The sequence below is a fragment of the Procambarus clarkii genome, chromosome 23, assembly GCF_040958095.1.
Source record: "Procambarus clarkii isolate CNS0578487 chromosome 23, FALCON_Pclarkii_2.0, whole genome shotgun sequence".
NCBI lineage: Eukaryota > Metazoa > Arthropoda > Malacostraca > Decapoda > Cambaridae > Procambarus > Procambarus clarkii.
In genome coordinates this window covers 19123385-19144126 of record NC_091172.1, presented here as the reverse complement: position 1 = coordinate 19144126, position 20742 = coordinate 19123385, and the positions used below count along the sequence as shown (strand labels likewise).

Here is a 20742-nt window from a genome sequence, read left to right as displayed (position 1 = left end):
AAAGACTCCCGTGTGTACCCACTATCCTTGATGTGGGTAAAGCTTTTAGGGAATGTGATATATGCAAATGTCAACATTTCTTTTTTTCCAATATTACATTCCCCTTCACCCCCTTCCCCTTGCTTAAATTTCTTCATGGGTACAATATGACTTCACTCGTATTATTAATTTGGAAGTTTATTGCCGATTAATGTAACTGGCATTTTTATAATTATTACAATCTTTATATACTGTTATTATTATTTTGAATTATTATTATTATTATTATTATTATTATTATTATTATTATTATTATTATTATTATTATTACACGATCTCAATAGTCTATTACAGTCCGCTTCGCGTGTTTTTCTATCTTCAATTGTGTCCTATTATCTTTTCCATCTTCTCCTTTCCCCCCCACACTGCCTCCCTTTTTTCCTTCTGCACGATTCTTCCCCAACCCACTAGTCTCTCCCATCCCGTGTCCCATCCCTCCTCTTTCCCCATCCCCATAACCTTCACCCAAGGCCAAAACGACCCTACAGCCGTGGTCCCCCCCCCCCCCCCCAACACATCTCCCACGGTGGAAGCCTCAATCAGTCTCCACTCCTTGCCGCTCCCCTGTCGACTCCTCTCCCATCTCCGGCCCGCGATATGCCCGACAATTCTGGTCCTTTTATGCACGAGACGTGAATACACGGTTTACGGCGGGATGAAAGCTCTTCGTATCGTGAAAAATTGAGAGGGAGGAGAGTCTCAGATGAGGGAAAGAGAGGTGGGGGGTGGAGAGGAGGAGCAGGTTTATAGGGGAAGATGCGATAGGGGTTTGGCGATGAGAGCTGGTTTATGCGGCGCGCGATGGGGAAGGGCGATGGTGATAGAGAAGGGGGTAGACAGCTATGAGAAGGGGAAAGGGGTTAGGAGGAGGGGGTTACGAGGAGGAATTATATTTTCTAATAAGCTTGTGAGAGAGTAAGGGCTGGTAGAGGGCGAACCTGGTAGAGGGGGTAGAACCTACGGGGCTAGAGAGATATGTTCATGCCGAGTTAATAAGGCGTGTTTCATGGTATCTCTCGCTAGCATATTACTTCCTGGTTCAGCCGAGCGCGGCTCATAGTTACGTCTCAAGCCCTGTATGAACTGTCGCTTAAACGCTTCGGTCAGACATCAACAGGATGAGGGGGGGGGAGCCTGTGGCGCCTTGCAGCGTGTGAGCATTAAATAAGGAATGCGAATCCGGATAATATGCAACGGACGAGCGAGAATATTTAAGGAGCTGGAAAGTAGAGATGAAATGCAGAACGAGGCATGAAGAAGAACGAGAAAAACTTATCCCTCTGGAAGGCAACAGTTGAGACGTAAACTGAAGACGTAACCAGTTAAGACGTCAACTGAAGACGTAACCAGTTAAGACGTCAACTGAAGACGTAACCAGTTAAGACGTCAGCTGAAGACGTAACCAGTTAAGACGTCAGCTGAAGACGTCAGCTGAAGACGTAACCAGTTAAGACGTCAACTGAAGACGTAACCAGTAGAGACGTAAACCAGTGTTTACCTCAAGTTTTCATACAATCGAAACTTGTTCAATTTATATATCCACTGATTCGAAATGTATTTTGTGTTACTATATCTGAAACCTTATTATATCTCCTGTGTTAGTTATTGCCTTTTAATCCACTTGATTATTGTAACATATGTCGCCCTTTACTCTCCGATTCCCTAGATGATGCAAAGTAAGCTTGTTTATCCTGGTTAGGAAGCTTTCTAACTCTTTGTTTATCTTTGTCTTTCTTTGTAAAAATTAAACTGATTTAATGTTCATTCTTTAGTAGTGAGACCAAGAGTGAATTACATAATTTAAAGATTCCAGAAATAAGTTCCATTATCCAATTTACTTTATCCCGTGCATTTACCCATTGAATTTTTGGCTCAAGATCCCTACTGATTATAACTCTTATCAGGTTCCGAGAGAAACCTACGATCCTCTCGGACGTAGGTTCGAACTCTCCTCACGGCCCTTGTGGATTTGTTCATAACTCTCAGCTCTTTTTTCACATTCAGATTTCGCAATTTCAACAATATTCAACCATCTCAGTTGGATAATATTATTATTATTATTATTATTATCCTAATAATCATTACCTAAACTCAGAACCCAACATTTTTTTAGCCATAAACTGAGTCTGACCAGCTTTATTTAATTTGAAAAACTTTAGTTGATTGCCTTGTTGCGATTGCTTTGAAATTTTGCTTTGAACGATTGCTTTGAAATTTTGACACAACGTTGCATTCGAATAGGCGCGTGTTTTTATATACCTACTATATACATGCCACACCTGTAACAGGTAAAAACATGCTTTATTTTTTAAACAGCGCCATCTGTTGTACGTAAGAGCAACACACGATGTACTAAATATGTTACAATTACATTTCAGTGTTTCCAATTTAATTGAAAAAATTGAATTTTCATAGATTTCGATTCATTTTCATTTTGATGTAATTATTTTTTGTGACATTGTGTTGAAATTGAGCTGTGTTGTTTACCATACCGTTCATTTCGTGTGTATACTTTATTTTTTATTTTTTAATTGTTTTTTTATGTCGTTTTTTAAACTGTTTTCTTATATTTCAGTGATGGAAATATCAGATCATTTGATGTTCCCAATTTTCTGATGGGAACATGAAATAATTTGGGAATGTATCGGACGAGGAAGTGGGGAATGGTGAGGAGGACGAGGGGACGGTAGATTGGGGAATGGTTAGAAGAACGAGGAAACGTTGGAGTTCGGGATAGTGAGGAGGACAAAGGGACGAGGAAATGGGAATGGTGGTGAGGATAAAGGAACAGGGGAGTAAGGAATGGTTGGGAGGACCAGGGTACGGGGGAGGGGGGAATGGTGCGGATGACTGGGAAACAAGGGAAGGTTGCTGCTCGTGGGCGGGTACAGCTATTTATATATATATATATATATATATATATATATATATATATATATATATATATATATATATATATTTATATATATATATATATATATATATATATATATATATATATATATATATATATATATATATATATATATATATATTATGTGTGTGTGATGTCAGAGTATATAAAGCGCCCTAGGGAGGCGCGTCACACGCAACCGTTTCCACTCAAGGATTTAACACCATTCATGCGTTAGATATGATTAGTAATGATGGATGTCAGGTTAGAGTCATGCGCGGTGTTGACATCCACCCACTGCCCAGGGTGAAGGTTAGTGGTGAGTGGGTGTCATGAGCGATGGGTGAGAACCAACGTCTCAGAGTATTGGATGAATAATCCACAACCATTCATGGATAAGAAGGTCTCCTAATTTAGCAAGATCACCATTCATGCGAGTGAAAAGGTCAATATAAAATATTAGACAGTAAATAGTGGCACGGCGCCTGACAGCTGGGTGGATTGCGCTTCGGATTCGTAGTCCTGAGGTTCCAGGTTCGATCCCCGGTGAAGGCGGAGATAAATGGGCAAAATGTTTCTTTCGCCCTGATGCCCCTGTTATCTAGCAATAAATAGGTACCCAGGAGCTAGACAGCTGCTACGGGCCGCTTCCTGGAATCGTAAGTGGAATAATATTCGATGTAAAAAAATTTAATAAAAAATTCACGCGAGTAAAAATAATGTAACAAAAATATTAATTACAAAAGACTAAGTATATATATTAGGAGCGTTCAAACCCATGAATACAACAATCACTGAAGATGTGCTACAGAAACAATAATAATATTAAAAGTATTAGAAGCAGAATAAAATAAGTGCACTTCAGAGCACAGACATAGATATTATTGCTCTAACAGAGCTTACGGAAGAATGCTGAAAATTGCGAACTTTTAACGGAATATAAAATTAAGGGATACAATTTATTTCACACTGATGGAGACAGTAGGCGAAGTGGAAGAGCAGTTCCAAATGTCAGAGAAAAATTACATAAAAATAAGAGTTACATATGGGTCATCAATCTACAAGATTAACAGTATGTGATCAGTGGCCCATTCCATTTTTTTCTGCTGAAATGAGCAAAAAAAGGAAATGGTGAATCTTTTTTTAATTAATCAGTGTCTACTTGCTTAAACACGGAAAAACAGTATTTTAGACTTGGTTTTAGTTAACAGGAAGACACTAATTTATAGCATTGAAATTGACAGTAAGAATGATAACAGTTATCACAAGGGAAATCTGTTTTAACATAATATTAAAAAGCTGTGTGAGAGCAAACTGTTGGTGACAGATTTATGCACAGTTGATTTTCTGGAATTAAGGATTTTTTTGGAAAGCGGTTGATTGAGTGGACACGGAAGGTGAGTTGTTCTTGAGACGTGACGGCTTGGTGTCCAGCAATGGGTAATGTGACACTGGTGTACAATGTACATTCATAATATAATCGACATAAAAACATTCTAAATAAATCGCAGGAATGTAGTGTGCTAAATCAATTTATTAGGTCCCTCAATGGATAACGGTTATCCATTTGCGTCATTGCCATTACAAACGAATTAAGATTGGTTAACCATTATTATTTCATTTGAATATAGCTTTCTTTTTTCGATTAAGCTTTTAAGTTCCATGGTTGTATATACATTTAGCGGTCAGTGATATTCGATCAAATACATTTTAAAAGCTATTGTATGCTAAGAAAGATTGTAAATGAGTTATAATTCATTTAACTTGCAATATGGGCTGTAAATCCCTCAGAAGTAGTAATAACAACAACAGTAGGAGTAAAATAAAAAAATACAATACAGGTTATAAGTTGTATAATAGTAACACATAAGCTTGAGACCCAATAACTTTTCGTGAAGTGTTAGGGACAGTCATAACTCTTGCGAGAAACTTGGGCGGCTCCGGGGAAGGTATTGGAGCCAGGAGCGGTATCGGGGAAAAGTTACCGTGTAGATCTTGGGGGAAATTAATGAGTCGTTAAGCAGAGGCTGTTAGTTGTTCCCGGAGAGGTTATTGGAGTGTTTTATTGAGGGATGGAGAGGACGGCAGGTGTGTGTGTGTGTGTGTGTGTGTGTGTGTGTGTGTGTGTGTGTGTGTGTGTGTGTGTGTGTGTGTGTGTATGTGTATGTGTGTGTGTGTGTATGTGTGTGTGTACTCACCTAATTGTGATTGCGGGGGTTGAGCTCTGGCTCTATGGTCTCGCCTCTCAACCGTCAATCAACAGGTGTACAGGTTCCTGAGCCTATTGGGCTCTATCATATCTACACTTCAAACTGTGTATGGAGTCAGCCTCCACCACATCACTTCCTAATGCAATCCATTTGTCAACCATTCTGACACTAAAAAAGTTCTTTCAAATATCTCTGTGGCTCATTTGGGCACTCAGTTTCCACCTGTGTCCCCTAGTGCGTGTGTCCCTTGTGTTAAATAGCCTATCTTTATCTACCCTATCGATTCCCTTGAGAATTTTGAATGTGGTGATCATGTCCCCCCCTAACTCTTCTGGGTGTGTGTGTGACATCCTTTAATTTTGCTGGCAAGACTTAGGACTAGCTCTTGGGTTCTGGGTTTTTAGCTGTCGAACATCTAATGTAATATATACCAGCGCAATAGATTTCTGTTATTATATAAATGTGAATCTTTTAATTCTATTAGCGTCAACAACCTCCTCTTCCCATCGTTCTTTTCATTTACTCGTTGCTCCCAAACTAAATAAATATTTCATCTGTATTATTAGCTTCCATTCAAGAGCCCCACTACAGTGGCATCACCGAAGCATTTTGTCTTTTCTGCATTCTAGTTCTCTCACTTCTCGGAACAGTCTTGTGGCATTTCTAACTTTTGCAATTTTTAACAGCTCTTGCTGGTTTGATAAATTCTTATTCCAGATAAATATCTCTATCATTTTTCATACATACAATGATTTTTTCTTCTGATAACTTCTTGAGTGAGTCCAACACGTTTATTTATTTTATAAAATGCTACTCGGTGCATGGGAAACAAACTTAATACATCCTTGCGAATGCCATTCATCGAGACTTGTTGACCCGTCCTCATCAACAGAGGTGCAGTGCTCATTAACCCACCCGTCAAACCTACTCTGTATAAATGAAAAACTCTTTACACACGACTCACAACTGATAACATATGCAATTTTCTCGAACAGTTCATCGTTCATGATCTCTGTTCGAATGTCACCTCTCTAGACGTTTCATCCACACATGGCAAATACTAATAATTGCCAACAGAACCTAGCCTAATCAAGGGTAAATTTTATGGCACATTTTATTATATAATAATATTTTATATTTGAGAAAAATACAAATTTTTAATGCGAAATAAGTAGAAATCGATAAGTGAATCTTTGGGGTTGACCGCTGTTTAGACAAAATTAGTCCGGGAATAAGTTGCTCCAACACACAAGATTATGTGGCTGGCCTGTGTGGCTTTAACGGAGTCCACACACACACATAACCTCAAATAACATTATTACAGCTTCCTCACTCAACAAAACATTTTCCAACAAGAAGTGCGGCAAGTTATTGTCAGAAAAGAGGTTCATTTTGCTCTAACCGAGTGATTTCGATTTGTGTAACATCATAGATAAGCAACGTCAAATTAACGATATGCAACGTTATTTAGGCATTGAAATAACGTTGAATCAACGTTCATGACATTGATTCGATATGAATTGGCATTTCTCTTGGATAATGTGCCCAATGTGTTGTGGCCGCAGCGTTACCAGATTGGAGAAGACTATAGATCCCCCCTGGTTACCAGGCGACCAATATACTTATATCCGATCACCAGGTAACCAAGGAATCCCTTAGTCGTCTCCGATTTGGTAACGCTGCGACCAAGAATAGCTAGTGGTTAGTTGTGCTAGCAGGCGAGGCTAGCGTGATGGTCGCGCCCCACACTCTCCTCGTGCTGGCTCAAACATATCTCTTCGTCTTACCCTTGTTTTATACATTATCTATACTGTTTGCTTCTCGTGTCTTAACCTTAACCGCGTGCTGGTCAGTGTGCACCGTTTCCTGGCGATGTTCCTCTGAAGACGACGCGTTAATCTATAATAAATGTGGAAAACTTTGGTGAAAGTGGGTTTACTTTTAATTGAATTAGTAAGTTGTCAATGCAAATTGATGAATGGTCAGGTAAAAGTTAATAACTGATTAACACTATGTCGTGTTTAACACCATGTTGATTAATTATTGACCTTTTTTGTATCAAACGTGTTTGTCTGTCTGTCTGTCTCTGTCTGTCTATCTGTCTCTGTCTGTCTATCTGTCTCTTATTATCTTCCTAAAACAACATTCCCATTTTTGAGTGACGACTTCAAAATCGATGTCAACGAGCACCTAATTCACAATACTATTCAATGATTCTTATTTGTTAACTGTATAATAAGCTAATTAACTATTCCGTTTCAATTAATATTGAGTTTTAATTAGTGGGGATGATGTTTGTCGCTCAGATCCTCTAGTTTAACAACTGCGCAAAAAGCATTTCGTCCCGTAAACAATAGAAAAAACATTTCCATTCAGCTGCCATTCAGGGGATCAATGAATGAAAGGTACCCACAAATGACTCACAGCTGATCACGCGTTCAGCAGCTGTTCCAGAGATTGATGAATAAGGTTGATAGGCCTTAAGACCAACACCAAAAACAATACTCTTGGAGCACTTAACATATATCAGTTAACAGTTGGAAAAAAAAACACTAATTTTGTTGTGAATTGTATATAAAGATTTTCACCAAGCCTTTCGCACTCTCCTGAGTTCTTTGTCAAGGTCTGATTGTGTGGTGAGGACGAGACTCACGTCTCAACGATTGATGCTATTAGTCGTTCAGATGTAAGTCTCGTCCTAATCACATACTCATTTTGGGTTGATTGGCAAAGCACTCTGGAGAATGCGAAAGGCTTAGTGTAAATCTTTATATAAAATTCACAAATACACAGAGAGTACTCACACTAACGTGACCGCATCAATGAGACAACCCGTAGGAGCAGTGAAGAGGGTTCGAACCTATGCCGTGGGTGTTCCCATGCACACGCTTCAGGCAACTAGACCCCGACATGGCACCACACTAATGTAGTCACAAATACGTTAGTGTGGGGTTTTACCCAAAGTTATTATGTCTGCGTGAAAACATTACCATTACTTAATATAGTGATAACATTTTACACAGGAGTCTCCAAGATCGGGGTAAATACACAGATCTCGGTGTATATACATTGATAGTTTACTTTTGTTCTGGGCAACGTTCAGCATTAAAGTGTTCTTGCTGGTAGTGTCAGAAGGCTGTTGTGATTTCCATAATAGCCTTCTAGAGACTGATAGGCATTAAACCCAACATCAAACAGTGTCTCCATTCCCCCCCCCCCCCCCCTGTTTCCTCTTGAAAAATTATTGACATAAATGTCTTAAATCGCATCTGTTGCATGTCTCAGGAAGGCTGGTACTCACACAAGGTAAACCAAGTAAGGATTTATGGGAGTGTGAGGCAACGCCCAATTTAATCGTCTCATTAGTACTGAGTTCTGAGTTGTTGATTACCTTGTTAAGTTGTTCCACGCTGTGAGTGGACTTCAGATGTCAGGACTAAAGTTACAGAAGCATGGTAATTGTATACATTAGGTGGCAATCAGTTGGAAGTTGAACAAGTACTAATTTTTTAAGTTAATTATTGCGGATCAAAGAGGTTTTTCTCTCTCTCTCTTACTCTTTCTCTTTCTCTCTCTCTCTCTCTCTCTCTCTCTCTCTCTCTCTCTCTCTCTCTCTCTCTCTCTCTCTCTCTCTCTCTCTCTCTCTCTCTCTCTCTCGCTTTCTTTCTCAAGACTGGCACCACGGGACCCATGAGGGACAGGGGCCACCTTGATAGCCATATACCATGATATGGTCGGAGCTTCCAATTTACTCGTTAGTATTTCTAAGAATCTGCCCATCGTCTGGACACGTTTAAAATGTGTTAATATAATAAAGATTAGTTAATATATTCGTCTGACTTTAACTATATTTACGTAGATTGAACTTAAGCTCTTAGACCTTCCTTTTATCCTTCATTCATCTGGCTATTTCATAACTTTTTAATCCACGTACACAATCAACCTGGGTTGTCTATCTGTCCAGCTGTTTCCACTTCCCTGAAAGAGGAAAATCTACTTCCTGTCATCACTCTGAATTGTTCATATCTTTATCCTTCATCTGAGTCTTCTGGTCCTGGGCCCTTTCGGTTTCATGAGCTTTACTGTTCTTGTGTTTGAATTCATGGCATTTTTACACCGTCCCCATTGCCGGAACCCGCGTCAAGGCATTAAGCCTCTGGTCTTTTGAGAATTTGCCTAAATGCTTGGTTCCCGATCCGCTTGCTGATACAGCACATTCAGGAATTGGTCTTACGTACGTGATTTTAGAAATTATCTAGATTTAAATTCATACAAGTGACGACCCCTTGTGTTTACCGACTTTTCAGTATGGTACGGAGACTTGTATTTATTATTTAGTTCTTTTGTCATCATATTCTGTCGTGTTCTCTCCCTCCTCCCTTGTGGGGATGCTTATTTCTTTTAACTTCTCATGGTTGAACATTCCCTTCTCGGGTGCGGGGGGGGGGGGCGGGGGGGGGGGGGGGGGTGAGGCAGATTACATCCTAAGTCTTTGAGAGAGAAATCAATAATTTTACTTAAAGTCTGTTCTCTCTCTGGGCTGTGGCTTTTCGTTTTCACAGGTTGAAAGTGTGCTAAACAGCGCCGCTGAAATCTGACACATATAATGTTTTCATTATTGAGTATAATTATATGAAGTTGCCAGGATGTAGATAAAGCTATCCTGGAAATAATATAACATAAGAATACAAGAATATTATGAAAGGCCGTAGCAGACCTGTTGACCACACTCAGGCGGGTCCTGTTAAAAGTCTTGCCCTTTTTACACTCGGCGTAAAGCGTTAGGAAGTTTAGTTTAAACTTCCGTAAGTTTTCTTCCGTTTTCCTCCGTTTTTCTTAGTCTTCTTTCGTAAACTGTCCAGGTGTTTGTAAATCAGGCGTATACCCGCTGCTGATATACTGTCCGAATATGCCTTGTGTGTGTCAGTTTCGGAACAATGTATATATCTCTGACGGCTGAGAAGACAGTGCTCGGGGTTCGTAGTCCTAAGGGTCCGGCTTCTATCCCCGGCGGAGGCAAAAATAAATGAGCAGAATTTCTTTCACCTTGATGCCCCTGTTCATCTAGTAGTAAACAGGTACCTGGGAGTTAGACAGCTGCTACGGGCTGAAACTTAGAAACTTTGTACTTGGAAGCTAGACAGCTGCTGCGGGCTGCTTCCTGGGGATGTGTTTAAATATTAGGATTAAGGAATTCCCGGAAACGCTACGCGTGCTAGCGGCTATACAAGAATGTAAGAACTCTTGTATTTATAAATAAATATATAAATATAGATCTTCGTTTCTGTCTCTGTGATCTGAGGAAATATATCCCGTTCATCAAGGTACAGTTCCTCTCCAACAGTGTGTGGAGTTCCTCTCCATCGCATTTTGACGTATAACTCTCCCTGAGGTCGAAAACTGGTGGACTTAAAATCACAGCAGCTCGCAAATTTGACGTGATATCCCGTTTTCTATTCGTTGGGCCACGGTTCGGTTAGGGTAATTTAGCACGTCAGTTTCGAGACGTTGTAAACGCTGGAGAGAACGGGTTGGGGGTGTTCCTACTCTAATATCTTTATTATTGATGGAAGTAAAATCTAGTTGACACTTGATTGATCATATATGGAGCCTGTCCTGGGCCTCTTGCATCATCTTGTGTTCCTTTTTCATTAGCGTACTCGCCTATCTGTGCTCGCAATATCGAACATCAGCTCTTAAGCCCCGCCTTTCAGCCATCAGCAATGCAATAACGTTTTTCAATCGTTTTTCTTGCCATAAATTAAATGTAAAATTGTGTGTCAAATTGGCATCGAAAACTTCCTTAAAAAGTAACAATAGTAAACACACACACTCTCTGTTCCTCACAGGCGTTTCGAAGGCCCAATAGAGAAGCAAGCTGGTCTGAAATCGAACCCGGGTCTGTGGACTGCAAATCCCGACAACTGTCCGCTCGGCGCCTGTGCTCACCTAGATATCCTTATCTAGACGTGCTTGACGAGGCCGAGCATCTGCTCTTAGCGTCCTGCGAGTGAACGTCCTGCGAAAGACACGAGCCTCCAGAGGTTCGTCAAAGGACGCCAAGTGCAGAACTGATTCGCAAATGCATTGTGCCGGGGGGCGTACAGCCCTCCAGGCAGTCGTCCACACGACCCTCCTTCCCCCCGCCAGCACCGCGGGCACCGCACCCGCACCCTGGAAATGGAACCGCAGTCTGTATTACTTCTACGTGAAGTGGGGGAAGGGAGGAGATGATGTAGGTCCGGTGAGGAAGTACAGGCAACATGAGGGTGGAAGGCAGGTCGGGCGGAGGCAGAATGCAGGTAAGATGATGGTGGAATATAATTAGGGTGACGGTGGGCTGGATGCTGGGTGATGTAGAATGCAAGTCGAATGACATTAATTTTTTACGGTGGATGACGTTCGGGTGACGGTGGAATGCACGTCAGATGAAGGTGGAATATTAAGGCGTTAGAAAGTGGAGAATGGAGGAGTCCCCTCACGGTGACCGTGCGAGGAGAGCCCCCCCATCACGGTGACCGTGCGAGGAGAGTTCCCCCTTCACGGTGACCGTGACCGACATCAGCAGTCAGGTGTCGACCACAACTGACGTGGAGACCACCATACCTAAACTATTGGAACTGAGAGAGGTCTTGACACCAATCAATACAAACATCGTAAGGGACCAAGCGGTGATGTCAAGCCGCCATTTGGTCAAGGGAATATAAGCTGGGATCAACCAGATTGTAGTGCATCATGTAGTGCCTCACGAGACGTGGATAAGAGAGGTGCTGCTAGACGTAAGATCAATTTAAAGTCATTTTCGCATACTGGCAGAAAGAAATAGCACCCATTTGCCCTGTGAAGGTGCTTAAGAGCTCAGACGACCTCAGCAGTGATTTACTTTATTAGAATTTGTGAGTGTCAAACCAATTCTTATCGTACGTATGTGCCAGGTCGTCAGTGTCTTCGCGGAATCACTTGATAGTAGCAGTGACAATAAACAAGCTGTCAGCGTTCTGCTGCCTCCTAGTGTTATGTCCTGTGTTTATATTTGTTTTCTAGTGTGGCGGTGAATATTATAATAATAATATGTCTAGGAACACCAAGTGCTTAAATGCGAATCCTCATCACCACTCCTACGGATTTTCTCAACAATAATAATGATAATAATATTAATAATAATATTGTATTTTAGCAAGTTCAGATTTACTTTCTTGTTTTCCTCATCTCATTTGCATGAGCGCTCCAGAAATTCCCCCTTCATCATAAAGCATATAAAGTTTTCCTGGCCTGTACTTTATTTTGTATTGAGCGTAGCGAGAAAAGCTGGAGTCATGTGTGGGCCAGAGATGTGGTCTGGTCTGTCGACTAAAGGTACAGCGTCAGTGACATATATATATATATATATATATATATATATATATATATATATATATATATATATATATATATATATATATATATATATATATGCTGCAACTGTGCAGCTGAGCGTCTTGTGTTATAGTATTCGTCTAATGGTTGTGTAAGACCTTGAGTAGGTGACGTTGAGCACGTTAATGGTCTTGTATACATACCAGTAACACCGCTGACATCTCTGCGATGTTGAAGTCTGCTGACAGGATACATGCAGCCAGGATGTGCCGAGTTTTCAGATGTGAAGCTTTATACGTGTTTATAACTCTCTTTCTATCTATCTATTATTAAATCCTTCTCCTTTTATCTATCTCCGTCCCTACTATTCCTCTATCCTCTCCCTCCCTCTCTTGCTCTACCACTAAACCTTCCAAACACACACACTGAATATATTACACTATTAATCTCGCACCAGAATGCAGAGAACTATGTGCCAACATCACAGTTGGTGTTGTAATTTTAGTTGCCTTTGAAGGTAAATAGCACTGATAACAGTGGAAATTATGTAGGTTGTCACTGAACTAGAACTGTAAGGTCATGTGTGTGACCTTAAGGTCATGTGTGTGTGTGTGTGTGTGTGTGTGTGTGTGTGTGTGTGTGTGTGTGTGTGTGTGTTCACTCACTACTTATACACATCAAGATGTTCTGCAGGATCAACCATCAGTAGTCCAATGCAACTCTTAACACATGTTTTCCTTATCATATTAACCTTTAAAACTAGCCTCGACAAATTCCTCATCTCTTTCATTAAATTTATTTACGACCCTTAAATTAGAGAAGTTCATATTGACATCTCTGTGACTCACTTGTGTTCCCAGCTTCCATTTACTGTCCTCTGTTCTGTAGACGATGAGTCACAATAACGTGGCTGAAGATATGATGAGCAAACCCCACACCAGAAGATGAAGAAATGACGACGTTTCGGTCCATCAAAAGACTTGATAATGGTCCAGGACAGACCGAAACGTCGTTTGGTCATCATAATCTCCCTCTGTCCTATTATTATTCCTCACTTTGAACATTGATTTTTTTTATCTACTTGGTCAATTCCCCCTTTTAATTTTTTACGTCGTTGTTATTTTTGCAGTATTCCTTGTTTAATGCAGTGTGATGAGGTCCAGATTTTCTCAGTCTGTCTTCATTCTTCATAGCTCAGGCGGCTTAGTTCAGCAATACACCAGGTTGCATATCACCGAGGCAGCACGCTCAAGGGATGGGTCTCACATACGACCATTCTGAGCGCTATGTAAATCCTTTGTGTGTGTGTGTGTGTGTGTGTGTGTGTGTGTGTGTGTGTGGGTGTGTGTGTGTGTGTGTGTGTGTGTGTGTGTGTGTGTGTGTGTGTGTGTGTGTGTGTGTGTGTGTGTGTGTGTGGGTGTGTGGGTGGGTGGGAGCATGCATGGATATGTGTGAAAAAAGTGAGATTAACTCAATATAATCCGCTCTCTCGGTCTTTCTCTTTCCCTGTCTATCTACCTCTCCCTCTCCTTCTCTCTCACGTGAGCTCAGTCTCCCCTTCCCCCAACACACACTCTCTCTCTCTCTCTCTCTCTCTCTCTCTCTCTCTCTCTCTCTCTCTCTCTCTCTCTCTCTCTCTCTCTCTCTCTCTCTCTCTCTCTCTCTCTCTCTCTCTTTCTCTCTCTCCCTCTCACTCTTTACATCTCTTCCGCCCCACTCTCCTTTATAACACGCAAGCTTAACAGATTTTTCATATGTAAATAAAATATAAATGTGATATCGGTATAAAGGCACACGATAACAGTGTCATGCGTGTATCCACGGCGGTACCATGTATCCAAGGCGGTACCATGTATCCACGGCGGTACCATGTATCCAAGGCGGTACCATGTATCCACGGCGGTACCATGTACCCAGATGACACTCCATGAAACGTGGTAGGTTTTGACGGTGTGGTGAGGGCGTGATGCCCTCCCTTGGTTCTACAGTTCTGCTGATCTGTTGGTGTTGGTAAGCTGCAGTTATTATCAGAGTGGAAGCTAGTGCATACTGAATGAGGAGAGGAAGGAGGAAGAGGAAGAAGGGGGAAGAGGAGAGGGAGGAGGAGGAGGAAGAAGGGGGAAGAGGAGGAGGAGGAGGAGAAGGAGGAAGAAGGGGGAAGAGGAGGAGGAGGAGGCGTTCTGGATATCGAAGAAAGGGCGTGCTTGTATTCATATATACACCGTGAGATATATCACCCACCATTCAGTTGATATGCTTTTTACAGTATACTTGGGTCCGGGAATATATTCTGGCCTAAGTACTACTGGTCGTCAAGATAACTTCACAGTACATGACTGGTCGTCAAGATAACTTCACAGGACAACAATGGTCATGAAGATAACTTCACGGTACATCACTGGTCATGAAGGTAACTTCACAATACATCACTGGTCATCAAAATAACTTCACAGTACACCACTGGTCAAGATAACTTCATAGTACACCACTGTTCGTCAAGATAACTTCACAGTACACCACTGGTCGTCAAGATAACTTCACAGTACACCACTGGGCGTCAAGATAACTTCACAGTACACCACTGGTCAAGATGACTTCACAGTACACCACTGGTCAAGATGACTTCACAGTACACCACTGTTCGTCAAGATGACTTCACAGTACACCACTGTTCGTCAAGATAACTTCACAGTACACCACTGGTCAAGATAACTTCACAGTACACCACTGTTCGTCAAGATAACTTAACAGTAGAACACTGGTCGTCACGATAACGTCACACTACATCACTGGTCATGAAGATAACTTCACAGTACACCACTGGTCGTCAAGATAACTTCACAGTACACCACTGGTTAAGATAACTTCACAGTACACCACTGGTCGTCACGATAACTTCACAGTACACCACTGGTCGGTCAAACGGCAGCACCCCTGACCACAGAAATGGTCCAGTGCGTTAATTCCCAAATAAATGTTGTGGAGGCCGGAATGTAAGCAGGATACATGGCCTCCTGCCCGGTGTATTTGAAGTTTTTATGGGGTCATGTTATGGCGATTTTAGGTGAGTTTATGTATTTACTATTTGTGTCTGCAGGATCGAGCTGCTAGCTCTGGGACCCCGCCTTTCTAGCCATCGGTTGTCTAGTGTACATTACTGTATGTTTTCTTCGTACCTAATTGCCTTAATGTGCTTGCGTAACCGCCGGAAACCGGAACTGCCCTGCCGGAAACTCAACCCCCGTGTCAGCGGGGGTTGAGTTTTGGCTCTTTGGTCCTGGCTCTCAATACGCAATTAGCTGGTTTAGAGGTTCCTGAGCCTATTGAGCTCTATAATGAAGCTGTATATAGAATCTGTTTGCCTCACTTCTTAATTCATTCTATTTGTACAATACTGACACTGATAAAGTTATTTCTAATGTCTCTGTAACTCACTTGAGTACTCAGTTTGTAGTTGTGTTCTCCTGTTTGTGAACCACTCGTGCTAAATATTGTTTTCGTTCCTCAGATAATTGTGTATGTAGCAATGAAGTAATGAATATTATTTAAAAATATTATGAACAAGAACTGTTCTGGAGCTGACCTCTTTGTTGAACTCAGCTGGTGATCTCTCTCTCTCTCTCTCTCTCTCTCTCTCTCTCTCTCTCTCTCTCTCTCTCTCTCTCTCTCTCTCTCTCTCTCTCTCTCTCTCTCTCTCTCTCACTCTCTCTCTCTCTCTCTATGATTCGCTGTCTTCTGTTGCTTAAATACTCCTATATTCATTGGAGCCTCATACCTGTCACTTCTGCCTGCTCTTTCCTCCATGAGAAGTGGTCCCCTGTAGGGTATCGTATCGAGGGCTTCCTGGCAATCCCCAAAAATGCAGCATGCCCGCCACTTTCTCTCTTCTCTGATTTCAGTGGTCCAGTCATAGAACGTTCCTCCCTTTACCCGCTTCCCCTCCCTGTGTTCCTTGTCCTCCTCCTCCTCCTCCTTTCTCCTATTGTGCAGATCTGAAAACCTAAGAGGTAAGTTGTTCACTGAAACACGACTCCAGTTACCCTTGTGAAGACATAAACAAGCAAACTTCTTCTTAAATTTTAATACATAAAATACACATGAAACACAGCAGGCAGTTTGTACTGTACCCGAGCATGTTATCCTTTACACCTCTCTCTCTCTCTCTCTCTCTCTCTCTCTCTCTCTCTCTCTCTCTCTCTCTCTCTCTCTCTCTCTCTCTCTCTCTCTCTCTCTCTCTCCCTCTCTCTCTCTCTCTCTCTCTCTCTCTCTCTCTCTCTCTCTCTCTCTCTCTCTCTCTCTCTCCCTCTCTCTCTCTCTCTCTCTCTCTCTCTCTCTCTCTCTCTCTCTCTCTCTCTCTCTCTCTCTGTTTCTCTCTCTCTCTCTCTCTCTCTCTCTCTCTCTCTCTCTCTCTCTCTCTCTCTCTCTCTCTCTCTCTCTCTCTCTCTCTCTCTCTCTCTCTCGTCTTCTCCAACACCTGCATTACATGTGTTGGAGAAACTCGGAGATGAGTGACTCATCGTTCATCGATATTCACATATTCAGTGAATCACATCACTCACACAGTTGGCATTGCACAGTACATAGTGGTATTACACTGTATAAAGTAGTATTAGACAGTTCTTAGTAGTATTACACCGTACATAGTAGTGTTACACCGTACATAATTGTATTGACTCTTACGTAGTGACCCAAGCTTAAGCATACAGACAGGTTGGTATTGCGCACACACACACACACACACACAGGTGTTCGAGCCCTGTGTATACTTAATACATTTGATTACCAACTCCAACTCTGAATTCTTAATTTTCATACAAGTTTGGTTTATAGATGCACCCATGGAAGCAACCATACAGAACGAGATCAACCATACTGAGTAGAAATATTCCCAGACTTGGATTAAAAAGAACTGACTGGGATTAATAAGAACGGATTGAGATTAAGAAGTAAAGACTGAGATCAATAAATGAACAGACTGGGACTATATAATGAACAGATTGGGATTTTATAATGAACTGACTGGGATTATTTAATGAACAGACTGGGATTAAATATGAACAAACTGGGATTAATATGAACAAACTGGGATTAATATGAACAATCTGGGATTAATAATATAAACAGTGGTTGGTTGTGGACAGGACAACTAGCCAAACAATCACTCCTTCACCCTGCCTGAGCGAACTGGGAACCTTAGTTCACCAAACACACAATAATAAAACTTGAAGACTTTGGATTTTGTAGCGGTTTGTATGAAAGGGCATTTTATTTATTTTAAGAGTAGGATTACAGTTACTAGTAAGATAAAGCCTCTTCATAGCAGATGTCTAAGGATTTTTTTTTTCGTGAAATGTCTGTTTTTTTGCTTTGCCCACAATTAGAATCCAGACGCTTGGGGCTTCTGGGTCCTCGTTGAACTCAACATGGTGATTTGTGAATGAATGACGAGTGTCATAAGGTGGTTGGGGTCGACCCCCCATGCCCCTCCTTACGAAGGATCAGCTCCTATTCCGACTCCCATGACATATGAAATGTGGGGTTTATTGTCCATAGAATTATAAAATAGATTTTACTGCTATTACTGACGAAGAATCAACGTCGGTAATGTTGACTGAATGTTGCTCGAGTACCTTTTGTCCACTGCGAAAGAGAACAGGAGTGAGGGAGAAAGTCAGAGAGGGAAGGAGGTGAGGGAAGAGAGTTGCAGAGAACGGGAGAGAGGCAGATGGAATAGAAGGGATAGAAAGACAAACTAAGCAGGTAGATCAATCAAGTAATATTCTAAATCACGTGTTAGAGTTAAGTCTGGATCGACTATATTTTTTTAAAGCAAATCTCAAGAAACATTGAGAAAAGAATATGGGTCACTGAACATTATCCCTAAATGCTTTAATTGAAGCTTTGGTGATATGAGACGCTCAAAAAGTAGGATCAAGTACAAAATATATTCCTCAGAGCATATGTCAAAGGATTCAAGTCACTTTAAAACATTTACATATACATTAAAGATGATTATCTACGCATTTCACGGTTGATAGAGCCAGTTTATTTACAATTATCATCCTCATTTCTTATATATATATATATTCTTGTCAGAGACAATTAGTAGAAAACCACATATTCATCATTATAAATCTCTCATTATAAATATATCAGCATTGTTTAAAAGCATAATCCCTCCTGTGCAACATAAAATTAACTTATTAGCCATGTAAATCTCTCTGAGAGTACTACTTTCTACTAACTGTTCGTTCACAGTTAGTGGAAAGAATATTCGTAATATCGAAAATCTACAACAGGTGGAATGGCTTTTACTACATTTAAGCCCTTCATACAGAACATGGAACAATTACTGGAGGATTTCCTTCAACTAGAAGGATTACATTCACATGGGTTTTGTTATATGAATATAATAACATGAATAGAAGAGAATGTTGATATAGAACAACATGTATAATGAAAATATGGAAAAATAAAAGAGAGAGAGACAGAGAGAGAGATATATATTAGCAGATAATAAACACAAATTGGACACACACACACACACACACACACACACACACACACACACACACACACACACACACACACACACACACACACACACACACATATATATATATATATATATATATATATATATGAGAGACAGATAAAATTTGATTATTTTATAATACATTATATATACAAGATTTTACATGTAATCAACAGCGAGGCCTCACAGCAAAATATATATATATATATATATATATATATATATATATATATATCTTCCAGAAAGTACTCACAGGGAGAGGCTCCAGCCAGACCTGACCACCAGGTCTCCCCTGTAAGGTCTCACATCGAGGTCTCCAAGAGCCGTCTCTTGTTTTATGGAAGGTCTGAAATTAGGAATAATGTATTAAAACCTTTTAAATGTATAAATTCTATTCATTTCATAATTTGCATTCAAGTGAATATGCAACAAAGGATTAAAAGTGGAGTGGAGGAAGTACAGAAGACAAAGGACAGAGGACAACAGGATCAGATGCAACAGAGCTAGGAACGATTACATTAACATAAGCAGAGCATAGAAAAGAAATTATGAGAACGATATTGCGATCAAAGCGAAAAAACAACCTAAATTACTACACAGTCATATAAGAAGAAAAATGTCGGTGAACGACCAAGTGACAAGACTAAGGAAAACAGAGCGGGCATATACAGAAAGTGACAAGGAAATCTGCGAGGCACTGAATGCCAGTTTCCATGGAGTGTTCACAATCGAGCCTGAGCAGCTCCCATTGTTAGAAGAGATTACCCTTGATGAAAGACTATCAGATATAGAGGTGACAGCAGAGGAGGTAATGAAACAGTTGACAACAGTGGATGCAACTAAAGCGGTTGGACCAGACAAAGTATCAGATATAGAGGTGACAGCAGAGGAGGTAATGAAACAGTTGACAACAGTGGATGCAACTAAAGCGGTTGGACCAGACAAAGTATCACCGTGGATACTAAAGGAGGCAGCGCAGGCCCTCAGCGTGCCTCTGGCAAGGATCTTTAATGAATCACTTATGTCGGGAGAATTGCCCAATTGCTGGAAGAGGGCAAATGTCGTACCGATTTTCAAGAAAGGTGATAGGGAGGAAGCACTTAACTATAGACCTGTATCACTGACAAGCATCTCCTGTAAAATACTTGAAAGAATAATTAGGCTAAGACTGGTTGCACACCTAGAGAGCGTTAGGTTTGTAAACAAATATCAACTTGGGTTCTGGAAAGGGAAATCTTGCCTAAGAAATCTTTTGGAATTCTATGATAAAATAACGAGGATAAAGCAGGACAGAGAAGGTTGGGCAGACCGCATATTTCTGGACTACCAAAAAGCCATTGATACAGTACCGCACATGAGACTGCTATTCAAACTCGAGAGGCAGGCGGGAGAGAGGAAAGGCCCTAGCATGGATAAGGAACTACCCAACAGGAAGGAGCCAGAGAGTAATGGTAAGGGGAGAGAAGTCGGACTGGCGAACAGTAACGAGTGGAGTACCTAAAGGATCGGTACTAGGACCAATTCTTTTTCTAATATATGTTAATGACATGTTTACAGGCGTAGAGTCCTACATGTCAATGTTTGCGGATGACGCAAAGTTGATGAGGAGAGTTGTGACAGATGAGGATTGTAGGATCCTCCAAGAGGACCTGAACAGGTTGCAGAGATGGTCAGAGAAATGGCTACTGGAGTTCAACACGAACAAATGT

General features: G+C 41.0%; 1 protein-coding gene across 1 annotated transcript in view; it reads right to left on the bottom strand.

Annotated features, from left to right (window-relative positions):
- Positions 1 to 16563: 16563 nt before the first annotated feature.
- Positions 16564 to 20742, bottom strand: part of LOC123753257 (neural cell adhesion molecule 1-A) — a 32709-nt gene continuing 28530 nt past the window's right edge. Inside the window, exon 6 of the mRNA XM_069329699.1 lies at positions 16564 to 19379. The gene's annotated coding sequence lies outside the window, so the exon portion shown is untranslated. The remainder of the gene's footprint in view (positions 19380 to 20742) is intronic.